This window comes from Gadus macrocephalus, chromosome 20 (genome assembly GCF_031168955.1).
Source record: "Gadus macrocephalus chromosome 20, ASM3116895v1".
NCBI classification, from domain to species: Eukaryota; Metazoa; Chordata; class Actinopteri; order Gadiformes; family Gadidae; genus Gadus; species Gadus macrocephalus.
Window position 1 is genome coordinate 12,019,557 of NC_082401.1, and position 13,284 is coordinate 12,032,840.

The following is a 13,284-nucleotide window of genomic DNA, read 5'->3' on the forward strand; positions in this document are numbered from 1 at the left end:
GATAATATGATAAATATCATAAAAAGGGTGGATGTCAATAATTAAATGAAAAATCATGTTGTATGATAAAATGATAAAAAAAAAAAAAAAAGTATTGATTTGTTCATAAAACCTTCTCACTTGCAGTTACAGCCAGAGGCCGCCAGGGGGGGGGGGTGCTGCAGCACCCTAAGCACCCCCACTTCCCGCGTCCCTGCGTTGAGCACACAGTGGTGTGACTCGTTTATATAGTCAAAGAGAAAAGCCGGAAATCAAAACGCGCTGCAGGTAAACAATTCCCGCATGGGCTCTGACGTCATGAAACGCCGTAATCCTTAAGGGTCGTTTTAGACGCAGAGACGTAAGCACGTAATTTACACAAGGGACTTGTTTTAGACAAGTTTTGATTTACGGTTCCTTTAAGGTTCCTTAAGGATTGCGCGTGTTGCAAGGGGATTCTCCGCCAGAACAGTAGGGGGAGCAACGAACGAATCTGTGGGCGTGGAAGTGGAAATCGCTGGCTTGTTTATATTCATGCACTTCCAGTATTTTCGACGAGAGTAGCAGTAGCTAAGTTTAGGTTAGCGGTCTTTTTCCACACTCTGAACGATGTTAAGGTTGCTGTAAAACCGGAAATGTGAGACTCCTGAAAGGATGTGGTTAGCTAGCCAATCACAGTCTTTGCGAGCTGCGTAGGGCCGTAGTGTTTAAAGGCCGATATATGCTCTGTTTTAGACGTAACGCGTAAGCACGTAAGATACATAACCCCCCCTTGCGCGGTAAAATAACCCCCCTTACGTGCTTAAGTGCGTCGCCCAAAATTCCTGACTATGCAACTAAAACACTACGGCCCTACGCAGCTCGCAAAGACTGTGATTGGCCAGCTAACCACATCCTTTCAGGAGTCTCACATTTCCGGTTGTTCAGAGTGTGGAAAAAGACCGCTAACCTAAACTTAGCTACTGCTACTCTCGTCGAAAATACTGGAAGTGCATAAATATAAACAAGCCAGCGATTTCCACTTCCACGCCCACAGATTCGTTCGTTGCTCCCCCTACTGTTCTGGCGGAGAATCCCCTTGCAACACGCGCAATCCTTAAGGAACCGTAAATCAAAACTGTAAATTACGTGCTTACGTCTCTGCGTCTAAAACGACCCTAAATCGGCCTTTAGTCGCATAGTCAGGAATTTTGGGCGACGCACTTAAGCACGTAAGGGGGGATATTTTACCGCGCAAGGGGGGGTTATGTATCTTACGTGCTTACGCGTTACGTCTAAAACAGAGCATATATCGGCCGGGACAGCGATCCCTGAACCACCAAAACAGTAAATGACATGCAGTAAACGACAACACAATTGAAAGAACAACACATAACAAAATACTGTAGGTGAATTATGTTACACTCACTACATCTGATTCATTACCACTCTCTTCATCCCACACCACAAACATGACATACAAAATGTCGTGGAACAGAAACAACTACCAGAGCTATTTATAATTAAGCAATAGATCACGACAGGCTGTGGTATGTGCTCATTATACCACTGTTAAGGGGTATCCTATTCTCTCTCTCTCTCTTTCTTTCTTTGTGCCACTTTACGTTCCCTTATTTGTGGTAACGTTGGATACAGTGATACTGAATCCAACATCAGACACAGAATCACTGTCTAGCGTTAGATGAGGTGGTCATGACCTTGTTTGTGTTAACGTTGGGTACCGTGGTAACCTGTCTCCCCCTTCTTGAGGGGCGATGAGGTCGTAGAGACAGTGATGCAGAGTGCTAAAGGAGGGGAGGCTCTTGGTTCTCAAAATCCTCACTCACTGGATGCTGCTCTGTTAACAAAGGAAAGAACAAAGGGAAAATGGCTGCCCACTTAGATTATAATTTTATCAATTAATAAATATGATCTATTGTGAGTCCTTATTCTTTCCAAACAGCCTGGGGACCCCCGGCCGGGCCCAGTCATCCTTCCTCTGCCTGCTCCAGCCCCTGTAGAGGGGGGTCAGCAGTGTGGATCTAACCAGCACTGGTTGGTCTGCTCCGGTAACACCCGGTCTGAAGCGTTTGTCATGACATTTGTCAATGTTTAATGGGCACTCGATCAATGTGTTTGTGAGTTCCTCTGGTGATTTGACTCCAGCCGGTTCATTAAACTTCCATTCCACTGTAATCGACGACCAGAGGAGATCCGAAGGTTCTAGGAGGCTGGGAACGTCTATACTACTGATGAGGACTAGTCTGACTGCCCACCACACACACACACACACACACACACACACACACACACACACACACACACACACACACACACACACACACACACACACACACACGTTGTGAGGACCACACAAAGGACCTGCTCCCCATGTCGGGCTCAGGGCTCTGCTGTAATGACTGAATCTATAGGATCTAAAGCATCTAAAACATCAAGCAAAACGAAGCAATGACTCCGCCCAACCTCCACCTTATGGCACCGCCGCTCGCTGCGGACTGATGGAGAAGTAATATATAAGATAATTAAAACAAAATTACCATCTTAATTTGTTTTGCATAAGTCTCCCGAGAGAAGCTCTTTGCTGTCTTTGGAGCTCATTATACTTTCTAATGAAGCAGGGTGTCCCTCCCCCTCGACGCGTCATGTGACTCTCTCTCTCTCTCTCTCTCTCTCTCTCTCTCCCTCCCTCCCTCCCTCTCCCTCTCCCTAATGAGGGCTTTCCAATACAATTAGATCCGAGCTGTTCTACCGTGGGCTGATATTTGTTCCTTCTCTTTCTCCGTGGTTCCACCTCCGCTCCTCAGCAGACTGACCCACATTAACAGAACAAATCACTGAACAAACGAACGAATGGCTAACACAAATCAATACTTCGTACACAATTAAGAGCCTGGAGATAAGCATGTACATTCAGGTGTGTGTGGGGGGTGCGGGTGTGTTTACGTGTGCGTGTGTTTACGTGTGCCTGCGTGTGCGTGTGTGTGTGTGTGTGTGTGTGTGTGTGTGTGTGTGTGTGTGTGTGTGTGTGTGTGTGTGTGTGTGTGTGTGTGTGTGTGTGTGTGTGTGACCGCCGGACGCTCTCTTTGTTTACGTGACACTAATGAGGTTAATTGGCCGACGTGTGGCAGCTCTTCTTCACACTGCGGAGATGTCTGCTCTGCCGGACCATCTCTCTTCTGGAACCGCACTAAACAGTCAAACAAAAGACATGTAGGAACAGCCAATGGTTCAGCGGAACGGAAGACTTGTTCAGTAAAATCTATTCCGTCTTATCCTTATGCTATCTCACTAACATCTTGTTCTTTATTAGATGAAGACGCTTTAATAGAGAGAGAGACAATCAGAGGAAGCTGCTTTAAGAGAGAGAGAGAGAGAGAGAGAGAGAGAGAGAGAGAGAGAGAGAGAGAGAGAGAGAGAGAGAGAGAGAGACAGAGAGACAGAGAGACAGGGAGACAGAGAGACAGAGAGACAGAGAGACAGGGAGACAGGGAGACAGGGAGACAGAGACAGAGACAGAGACAGATCATCAGATGACGCTGCTTTAATAGACACCATCAGATGAAGCTACTTCAATACACAGGACTGGTCGTGACGTCACGGCTGGTGGAGCGCGGCGGTCCTGAGGAGCCTCGCGCCGCTCCTCACTCCAACCGCCGCGCATCACTGACCCTGTCTCCGCTCCCCGGTCCCGTTCCCCTCACCGAAACACACGACCCCGCCACCCCGGGAACTAACTCAACACTTCAGCTCTCCCACCGCAGCACCAGGACGCACTTCAGTCTAACGCGGTGAGTTGTCATTTATTGGTTTTCTCCGTGCGAAGTTTCCGCTTGCTTGCCCCGCCGCCGCCTCACCGTCGGTCCGCCGAGCGACGGGAACGAGCGGCTAGCGGCTAGGCTAACAGTAGCTGAAGCTAGCGTGAGTGGTTGGCGTGGAGCTAACCGGGAGCTAACGGAGAGCTGGCGGGGAGCTGGCGCGCCGCTGCCCGCCCCTTACCTCTCAGTGCCCCGCCGTCCTCTGGAAGTTCACCGTAGAGGAATCAAAGTTTTGGGGAGTGTTCCTGAAGTGTTTCCGTAGTATGCTGTCAACTTAGTCTCTGACTACTAGTACCACTAGTAATATTAGTATGAATATTCCTGCTTTTTACTTCGTCCCACCGTTGTCAGGTGAACCAGACCCAAGAAACAAGATCAGCGGTTCAGACGGAGGTTCTTCTGCAGCGCCGTGCTTATCTCGAAAACATCCTTTTAATTTATTTTAAAATCTCTGTTAGAAAATCTCGGATGGAAAATTCACTTGGTAGTACTTTGGTCTCCAGGATCCACACGATGGATGGGAGGGACGGTGGGTCCGTGGTGAGGGACCGCCGCTTACCTGTTGGGATCACACGGAACCATTCCGATTGGTCGTTGGTCTAATTACTATTTTATTTTAATTTAGATTGTCTGTCCGAGGTCCGTAGATCTGATCAGCCTATCCCACCTGGTGTTCTGATGACAACCCCGCCATGTCTCATACTGTATTCTGAGAGGTTCTCTCAACCTCTCCATGTCTCATACTGTAGATGTCTCAGATGGTCCTCTCTATGTTCAGACGGCCCTGCTATAGATGAGATACCAGGTGTTCGTCCTTTTGTTTCATTACATTTCCTGTTCAAGAGATACGTTGTCCAAAACTGTTAAGATGTTTTATACGGAGTCGAGTTATAATGAATAAAACATAATAGTTTTTAACCTTTATTCAAATTCACATATTTAATTGGATATTGCATGAAATCTCAAAATTGGTAATATTTATGCCTATAATAATCAAAATGTGTTTGAATTAAATAATGATGCAATGTAATGACTTTCAAACTCTGGATGTAAATCGTATTTAAATCCACATTAACACTGAGATAGGGGTGTTGATGTTGGAGATTAGTTTAGAATTTACACACACACACACACACACACACACACACACACACACACACACACACACACACACACACACACACACACACACACACACACACACACACACACACACACACACACACAATTATACAGAGAGAATTATCCTGAGAGAATTATCCAGATAGTCATATTATCTGGATAATACATATCATGGCAATAATATATACTAATAATGTTTAAAAAGTACATGATTCGTTTTAGTGTTAATACTATAATTACACCCACATTCTCATTATGGTGCAAAACGAATGGATTGTCAATCTGAGAAACAATCAGTCTGTTTAATCTTTAGGTCTACTCCACCTTTATAGGCCTACTCCACCTACATACTCTAGGTCTACTCCACCTACATAGGCCTACATAGGCCTACCACAAGACAGCCTCAGTTCAGAGACAGCACTATGTATCAGACATGCCTGATATCAACATGTCTGATATCAACATGACTGTGATATCAACATGTCTGATATCAACATGGCTGTGATATCAACATGCCTGATATCAACATGGCTGTGATATCAACATGTCTGATATCAACATGGCTGTGATATCAACATGTCTGATATCAACATGGCTGTGATATCAACATGTCTGATATCAACATGGCTGATATCAACATGGCTGTGATATCAACATGTCTGATATCAACATGGCTGTGATATCAACATGTCTGATATCAACATGGCTGTGATATCAACATGTCTGATATCAACATGGCTGTGATATCAACATGTCTGATATCAACATGGCTGTGATATCAACATGTCTGTGCCAGTGATATCAACATGTCTGTGATGCCAATGTGATTACGCTGAAAGACCTTACTGGCAAATGACTGCAGATTTGTAATATTTACTGTCATGATGGTTATAAAGAACCCAGGCAGGCCCTGGTAACTCTATAGAGCAGGCCCTGTGGTAACTCTCTGAGTAGAGCAGGCCCTGGTAACTGTCTGAGTAGAGCAGGCCTGTGGTAACTCTGAGTAGAGCAGGCCTGTGGTAACGTTCTGAGTAGAGTAGAGCAGGCCCTGGTAACACTCTGAGTAGAGTAGAGCAGGCCTGTGGTAACTCTGAGTAGAGTAGAGCAGGCCCTGGTAACACTCTGAGTAGAGTAGAGCAGGGTTCCTGTTCAGCTCTGCTGGCTTAATGGCCGCTCAGCCTCCGCAGTGCGATGCATCACGTCACAGCCTTGATGTGTTCTAGTAAGCGGCGATGAATCCACCAGCAGATACACCTGAGGTCGCCCCCCCTCCTGCTGTTCACTGACCTTGAGAGGAGCCCTACAGGAACACACCTCTAGTATTATCCACCAGGAGCACCAGGACGGTCATCTGAATGGAGAATCGTCCCAGGTCGTAGTGAACCCGCCCTTTAAACACTAGCAGCCTGTTGGAGACTATGAGTTCATGATAAGCCCTGTCTTATCTCCAGCCATCCAGCATGTTAGAGTAGTGTCCTGAACATGTGGATTCTGCTCAGGAAGACGACTTGAGGAACAGGACGGTGAAGGGGAGCCCTGCTGGGTGGAGATGGGAGGGTGGAGATGGGAGGGTGGAGTTGGGAGGGCTGGAGATGGGAGGGTGGAGATGGGAGGGCTGGAGGTGGGAGGGTGGAGATGGGAGGGCTGGAGATGGGAGGGTGGAGATGGGAGGGCTGGAGATGGGAGGGTGGAGATGGGAGGGCTGGAGATGGGAGGGCTGGAGATGGGAGGGTGGAGATGGGAGGGCTGGAGATGGGAGGGCTGGAGATGGGAGGGCTGGAGATGGGAGGGTGGAGATGGGAGGGTGGAGATTGGAGGGCTTCACCAGGGCTCTGACCCTCCACCTTTCCTCTCCTTTGTCTGCCGTTTCTTGGCAGGGAGTGAAAGCTGGCGCTCATTAATCACAGACGGAGGGGGCGGAGCCGGCTCATCAAATCAGCCCTGAGCTCAACGCAAAGGGCAGCTCACCACAGAGCGGCTCACCGCAGAGCGGCTCACCACAGAGCGGCTCACCACAGAGCGGCTCACCACAGAGAGCCAACCGAAGCGGAGCGGCCCCCAGGTGTGCGCTGGGTACCCCCCCTCCGCTCCTCACTGAGGGGTGACAGGAGTCCCTCTTTGTAGGTCACGGTTGGCACCTCCTGATTGGGCTAGCTTGGGGGAGGAGGGGCAGTATTATGGAGGTGGATTATTAGGAATATGTCAGGCAGATTGCCCTGTCCTCCCTGCTGAGCTCCTTGTCACAGGGCTAGCCACTATTGGTTGTCCTTCTCTCAGTGTCTGCTCTCTCCAGTCCACATCCCGCTGTAGTGTGTTTCTACTTCAGGGCCAGTGGTTTTACCCGAGCAGTAAAGACGAGACATGGGATGGTATTATAGCCCCCTCACACGCCCCTCCTCACTTCCATATTGATCCCTCTGCATTTAAAACCTGGTCACCGCTGCCACAGAGTGGGGCCATTTTAGCTCTGCTGGCGTGTTGTTCCCTCCACCCATTGAGACTCTTTAGCAGTCCGGCAGCGCAGTGCCGGAGGATCCATCTCTGAATATGTTAGGGTCAGCAGCCAGCTGCAAGGGGCAGGCTAGCTGATTGGCTGGAGCCATCGTTCCTCTCCAGCACACAGAGACGGGGATGTTCTGTAGTGGGGTGGAAGAGTGCATCTAGGATAATACTGATTAGATTGACTTGTTTGTGGTTCAATGCACATTGTTTTGGTTATTAGATTACAGTTCAATTCCAGGACTTGTTTTGATGGAAGTGTGAAAGGTTTCTGCACGGATCACATGACTGACGGTAGTGCTCCCAGTGGATGAAGCCTGCGTTCTCTCATAGTACCGCTGTGTGCATCCCGTCCCCGACCCCCTGGTCTGAGGGGTTATAAACGGGGGGAGGCTGGCTCCCTGGACCCCAGTGACACAGGCTTCACTACATAACCCTGGGGTTGAACCCAGCTGTGAGGCAGAGGACGCCGGCTCTGAGGAGGAGGTTATTTATGACTCCTCCCTCCGCTCAGCGCTCTCTCTGCAGTCTGCTGTGTACATCCTACGCCCCACGAACGCAGGCAGGGCCCGCTGCACGCGGTCGCAGGTGGAGGTGGTGCAGGTGGAGGTGGTGTAGGTGGAGGTGGTGCAGGTGGAGGTCCTGTTGAGGGGCGGAGGTGGTTCAGGTGGAGGTGGTGCAGGTGGCGGTGGTGCAGGTGGAGGTGGTTCAGGTGGAGGTGGAGGTCCTGTTGAGGGGCGGAGGTGGAGATGGTCCAGGCGGAGGTCACACACTACTGGGGCCCCCCAGCCCACCCCCCCACCTCCTCCAGGTGCGGGCCCTTCAGTCCGCCCCCCAACCCCCCCCCAGGTGTGGCCATGTCCATGCCCCCCCCCCCCCCCCCCTGCTCTAAACTGCTCTTTGTTGTGTTCTAGGATTGTGTGTCGCAGCGTTTTGATGAACCGTGGATGTTTTGAACGGATAAGTCTTCTTCCCCAGGGGCCCTTAGCCCTCCAAGATTAGCATTTTTATTTCATTTTCATGGAGCTTTGAGATAGGAATAACGCTGAATGAATAAATCAATAAGAATCAAGCAATTAAGCTGACGGTGTTGTTGTGGTGCAGCTGGAGCCTCGGTACTGAGAAGGCCTCCCGCTCCTCTTAACTCTGATCACTAACACACACTCGGCTCTGGTCAACTGCAACAGGAAGGGTGAGCGAGGCAAAGCCTGGACAAAGCTGAACTCCTTTATTATTTTGGAATAGGATTAAAAGTTTCCAATTAGGCTTGAGATTTCACTAGGTCCTCTTTTTTTTTTAATTAGTTCAAACTACATTACTCTAACTGCTTTAGTTAGTGAACGTCTAGTTAGTTGCCATGACAGAATATGAATTTCAAAGTTTTGAATTGTGTTCACTTCTGAAAAAGAACAAATCCTTTTTGGGGGTATTCTAATGAGAGCCGGCAGTAATTGGTGGCGTCTGATCCCTCATCCCTGTTCTGCCTTAGAGGGGGGGGTGTGTTCTGAAGAGGGACTGCATGGCTGCTCATGTTGTCCCTCGACGGTCCGGCGGTTCAGCCCAGTTTGACGAGGCTGGCGGCTCCATCAGAGCCTCACGCTGGACACGGGGCAGCGACGCCTTGAGCTCACAATATGCAGCCTGTGCCTCACGTCCACCGCCATCCACCGGTGCATAGCGGGGGTCAGTGGGTGTGGAGCAATCTGGTGTGTTCATGTTCCACTTCCCCTCCATCTGCATATGGGAGATGTGAGCAATCTCCTGTTGAATCTCCTGAACATGTGCAGATATATAGGGTGGTGTTGGTGTATAGGGTGGTGTTGTTCGTTTAGGGTGGTGTTGGTGTAGGGTGGTGTTGGTGTAGGGTGGTGTTGGTGGTGTTGGTGTTTAGGTTGGTGTTGGTGTATAGGGTGGTGTTGGTGTATAGGGTGGTGTTGGTGCATAGGGTGGTGTTGTTCGTTTAGGGTGGTGTTGGTGTAGGGTGGTGTTGTTGGTGTTTAGGTTGGTGTTGGTGTATAGGGTGGTGTTGGTGTATAGGGTGGTGTTGGTGTATAGGGTGGTGTTGGTGCATAGGGTGGTGTTGTTCGTTTAGGGTGGTGTTGGTGTATAGGGTGGTGTTGGTTTAGAGGGTGGTGTTGGTTTAGAGGGTGGTGTTGGTGTACAGGGTGGTGTTGGTCTTGGGGGGCATCGGAGTACATCAGGGCAGAGCTTCATTTAACTATTGAAGTGAATAGGGCTGACAGGTCTCTTCTGATCGTTTGATCTGGGGTCCAGTAACATCAGCGCTGATACACTGCCTGCCCTCCCAGAGCTGCCAGACCCCCTCAGGGGAGGGGCTGGCAGCTCCAGACCAGCACTAAGCCCCGAGGTGAGGCCGAGGTGAGGCAGAGGTGAGGCCGCGGTGAAGTGAGGTGAGGCCGAGGTGAGGTGAGGCCGAGGTGAGGTGAGGCCGAGGTGAGGTGAGGCCGTGGTGAGTCCGAGGTGAGGCCGAGGTGAGGTGAGGCCGAGGTGAGGTGAGGCCGCGGTGAGGCCGCGGTGAGGCCGAGGTGAGGTGAGGCCGCGGTGAGGTGAGGCCGCGGTGAGGTGAGGCCGCGGTGAGGCCGCGGTGAGGCCGCGGTGAGGCCGAGGTGAGGCCGAGGTGAGGTGAGGCCGCGGTGAGGTGAGGCCGCGGTGAGGCCGAGGTGAGGTGAGGCCACGGTGAGGCGAGGGTGAGGCGAGGGTGAGGCGAGGCAAGGGTGAGGCGAGGCCGCGGCGAGGCGAGGCCGTGGTGAGGCCGCCGCACGGCGCTCCGGATCACTGGTGCTCCGCTGGCAGATGGAGTCTCTGTCAGGGAAGAGAGACGGCAGCTTCAGGGCTGTCCCCTCCGTTGCCCGCAGCCAGCAGGGCCCCGGTCCCCGGCCCCCTGGGACCCTGGTATCCATCCCAGGGCCCCCTGTTATCAGGGCCCCCTGTTACCAGGGTCCCAGGCCCCCCTGTTATCAGGCCCCCCCCTGTTATCAGGCCCCCCCCTGTTATCAGGGTCCCAGGGCCCCCAGTTATCAGGGTCCCAGGGCCCCCTGTTTTCAGGGCCCCCCCTGTTATCAGGGCCCCAGGGCAAGGGAATCTAATAATAATGGTTCAAATCATTGATAATGATGGCGTATCTTGTGTTTTTTACATTCGTTATTTCCTCTATATCTTGTGAAGCAATATGCTCTGGATCCGTTTGGAGCACTGCACCGTAACAATGTGTAAGCGTGTGTCTTCCATCCTCTGTTCCTGATGCACCCCTCTCGTAGACGGCTGCAGCGGGCTACCGTTCGGCCGGGCAGACTGCTGTGTATTCACGTTTCCTTTCATTCTGCGTGTGTGTGTCCTTTAGTCCTACTAATTTGAACTCAATATGCCAGGATTAAGTCCTTCATTAAAATGCACAGTAGGTGACTGAGACCCAGTAGGAGGCAGATACACTCCGAGCTGTGCTCGCTATCCTCCGTTCATGAGAGAAAACAGATGGGCAGAGGCAGTCTTCCTGCATACTCTTTATTTGGCGTTAGAAATCAAATTTGAACGTTTGCGAATTCCTCTGGATCTTTGAATAAAATTGGTAATGAATTAGCCTTAATGGCCTTTCCGGGCTTTTAGTTGTGTTGCCTGGTATCCCTTTGGTGATTTGCTGTTTTTAATTAGAGAGGTTTCACTTCACAGTAATGAATTTACTCCGGCTAAAGATTTTTAAGGAAATGTTATTAATTTAGCAGGACATCCAGGTATTATTTTCCGTTATTTTTTATCACAAACATTCGGCCACATAAGTGCCCAGAATGAGGCAGTGATATGCAATCATTATTCTCTGCTGACAGCGAATACGAGGCGGTAGGAAATACTGAAAGGTCAGGGAACGAAATGAGGAGAAAGAACAAACGAGGCAGAAAGCAAAGGACACGTAGAGCCGGTTTAATATGTATGTATTTCAGCTTGATGGTTGATTTCATTAGCACTGCTCATTGTTATGCATGGCCTGTCCTCCTGCAGCAAAATGAATATTGTATTCTCATGGCCTGAATATTTAGGAGGAAATGTTTGGATTTACATGGCATTCTCTCTGTCCATCATCTTCACTACAATTAAAACGTGTTCTACTGCAAAGCAATTACAATAAAGGGTTTTCATTCAGGGTTTGTGTTGAGCTGCTTTCAAACACAACTTGTGTTCAGAATGGGGCTTTGGTTATTCTGAATCAAGTCCATCAATCTGTACATTTCACAAGAAAACCAAACCATCTGCTTTGTGCCCTATACTATAAGAAAGCACTGGAAAATGATATCTAGGTCAAGGTAGGTCTGACAAAGTTAAAACATGCTCAATGTATGTCATTGTGAAAGAGAAGAGCACTGTCGTTAGTATCTGCTGTAGCCATCCAGAGGCTCGGTCCAACTGAGCAGGAGACATGAAGCAGGAGACACGGGACTGAGCAGGAGACATGAAGCAGGAGACATGAAGCAGGAGACATGAAGCAGGAGACAAGAAGCAGGAGACAAGAAGCAGGAGACATGAAGCAGGAGACATGAAGCAGGAGACATGGGACTGAGCAGGAGACATGGGACTGAGCAGGAGACATGAAGCAGGAGACATGAAGCAGGAGACAAGAAGCAGGAGACAAGAAGCAGGAGACATGAAGCAGGAGACATGAAGCAGGAGACATGAAGCAGGATACATGAAGCAGGAGACATGGGACTGAGCAGGAGACATGGGACTGAGCAGGAGACATGAAGCAGGAGACATGAAGCAGGAGACAAGAAGCAGGAGACATGAAGCAGGAGACATGGGACTGAGCAGGAGACATGGGACTGAGCAGGAGACATGAAGCAGGAGACATGAAGCAGGAGACATGAAGCAGGAGACATGGGACTGAGCAGGAGACATGGGACTGAGCAGGAGACATGAAGCAGGAGACAAGAAGCAGGAGACAAGAAGCAGGAGACATGAAGCAGGAGACATGAAGCAGGAGACATGAAGCAGGAGACATGGGAGTGAGCAGGAGACATGGGACTGAGCAGGAGACATGAAGCAGGAGACATGAAGCAGGAGACACGGACCACTTATATAAATCCCGTTTTCCAACATGTCTAATATAGTATCAGAGCTTAGAGCAGGTCGAATGGCTGCTCCTGTGTTACACAGACAGGCTCTGCTGCAGAACCGGTGGCCTGATGGATAATAGATTAATTTAGCAAGGAGAAATGGAGCTCTTTTCTTTTTTAAGATGGCTCAGAGGCAGACAGGAAATTAGTTATTTTCCCTGCACATTCATCAAAATAAAAATAGTCTGCTGATCATCCCCAGTGAGTCCCAGCACTCCATTGAAGCCACAGCTGCTGCTCTGGTGGCCTGGTGGGGAGTCTCCACTGAGCTCAGGTGGTACTGGGGAAACTAGACCTGCTTTCTGCCCTCTCTCTCCTTCTCCTTCTCTTTGGCCCGGCCTTTGGTTTCCGTTCTTTTGCGCCTGCACGTCTTCTTACTCGGGGAATGACCTATTTTAAAGTGTAACCTTGAACCCTCACAAACTGCCTGTAGAAGAGTGTATCCATGGCTGCTTTGAACACATGAAGGCCTCTAACAGATGAAGGCAGCGTCTGCCTCTAACAGATGAAGGCAGAGTCTGCCTCTATCACGTGAAGGCAGCGTCTGCCTCTAACACATGAAGGCAGCGTCTGCCTCTAACACGTGAAGGCAGCATCTGCCTCTAACACGTGAAGGCAGTGTCTGCCTCTAACACGTGAAAGCAGCGTCTGCCTCTAACACATGAAGGCAGCTTCTGCCTCTAACACATGAAGGCAGCGTCTGCCTCTAACACATGAAGGCAGCGTCTGCCTCTAACACATGAAGG

At 50.0% G+C, this 13,284-nt stretch overlaps 1 protein-coding gene across 1 annotated transcript in view; it reads left to right on the forward strand.

Moving 5' to 3' along the window:
- Positions 1-3,319: 3,319 nt before the first annotated feature.
- LOC132448150 (bromodomain adjacent to zinc finger domain protein 2B) overlaps positions 3,320-13,284 on the forward strand; it is a 48,615-nt gene continuing 38,650 nt past the window's right edge. The window contains exon 1 of the mRNA XM_060039204.1: positions 3,320-3,767. The gene's annotated coding sequence lies outside the window, so the exon portion shown is untranslated. The remainder of the gene's footprint in view (positions 3,768-13,284) is intronic.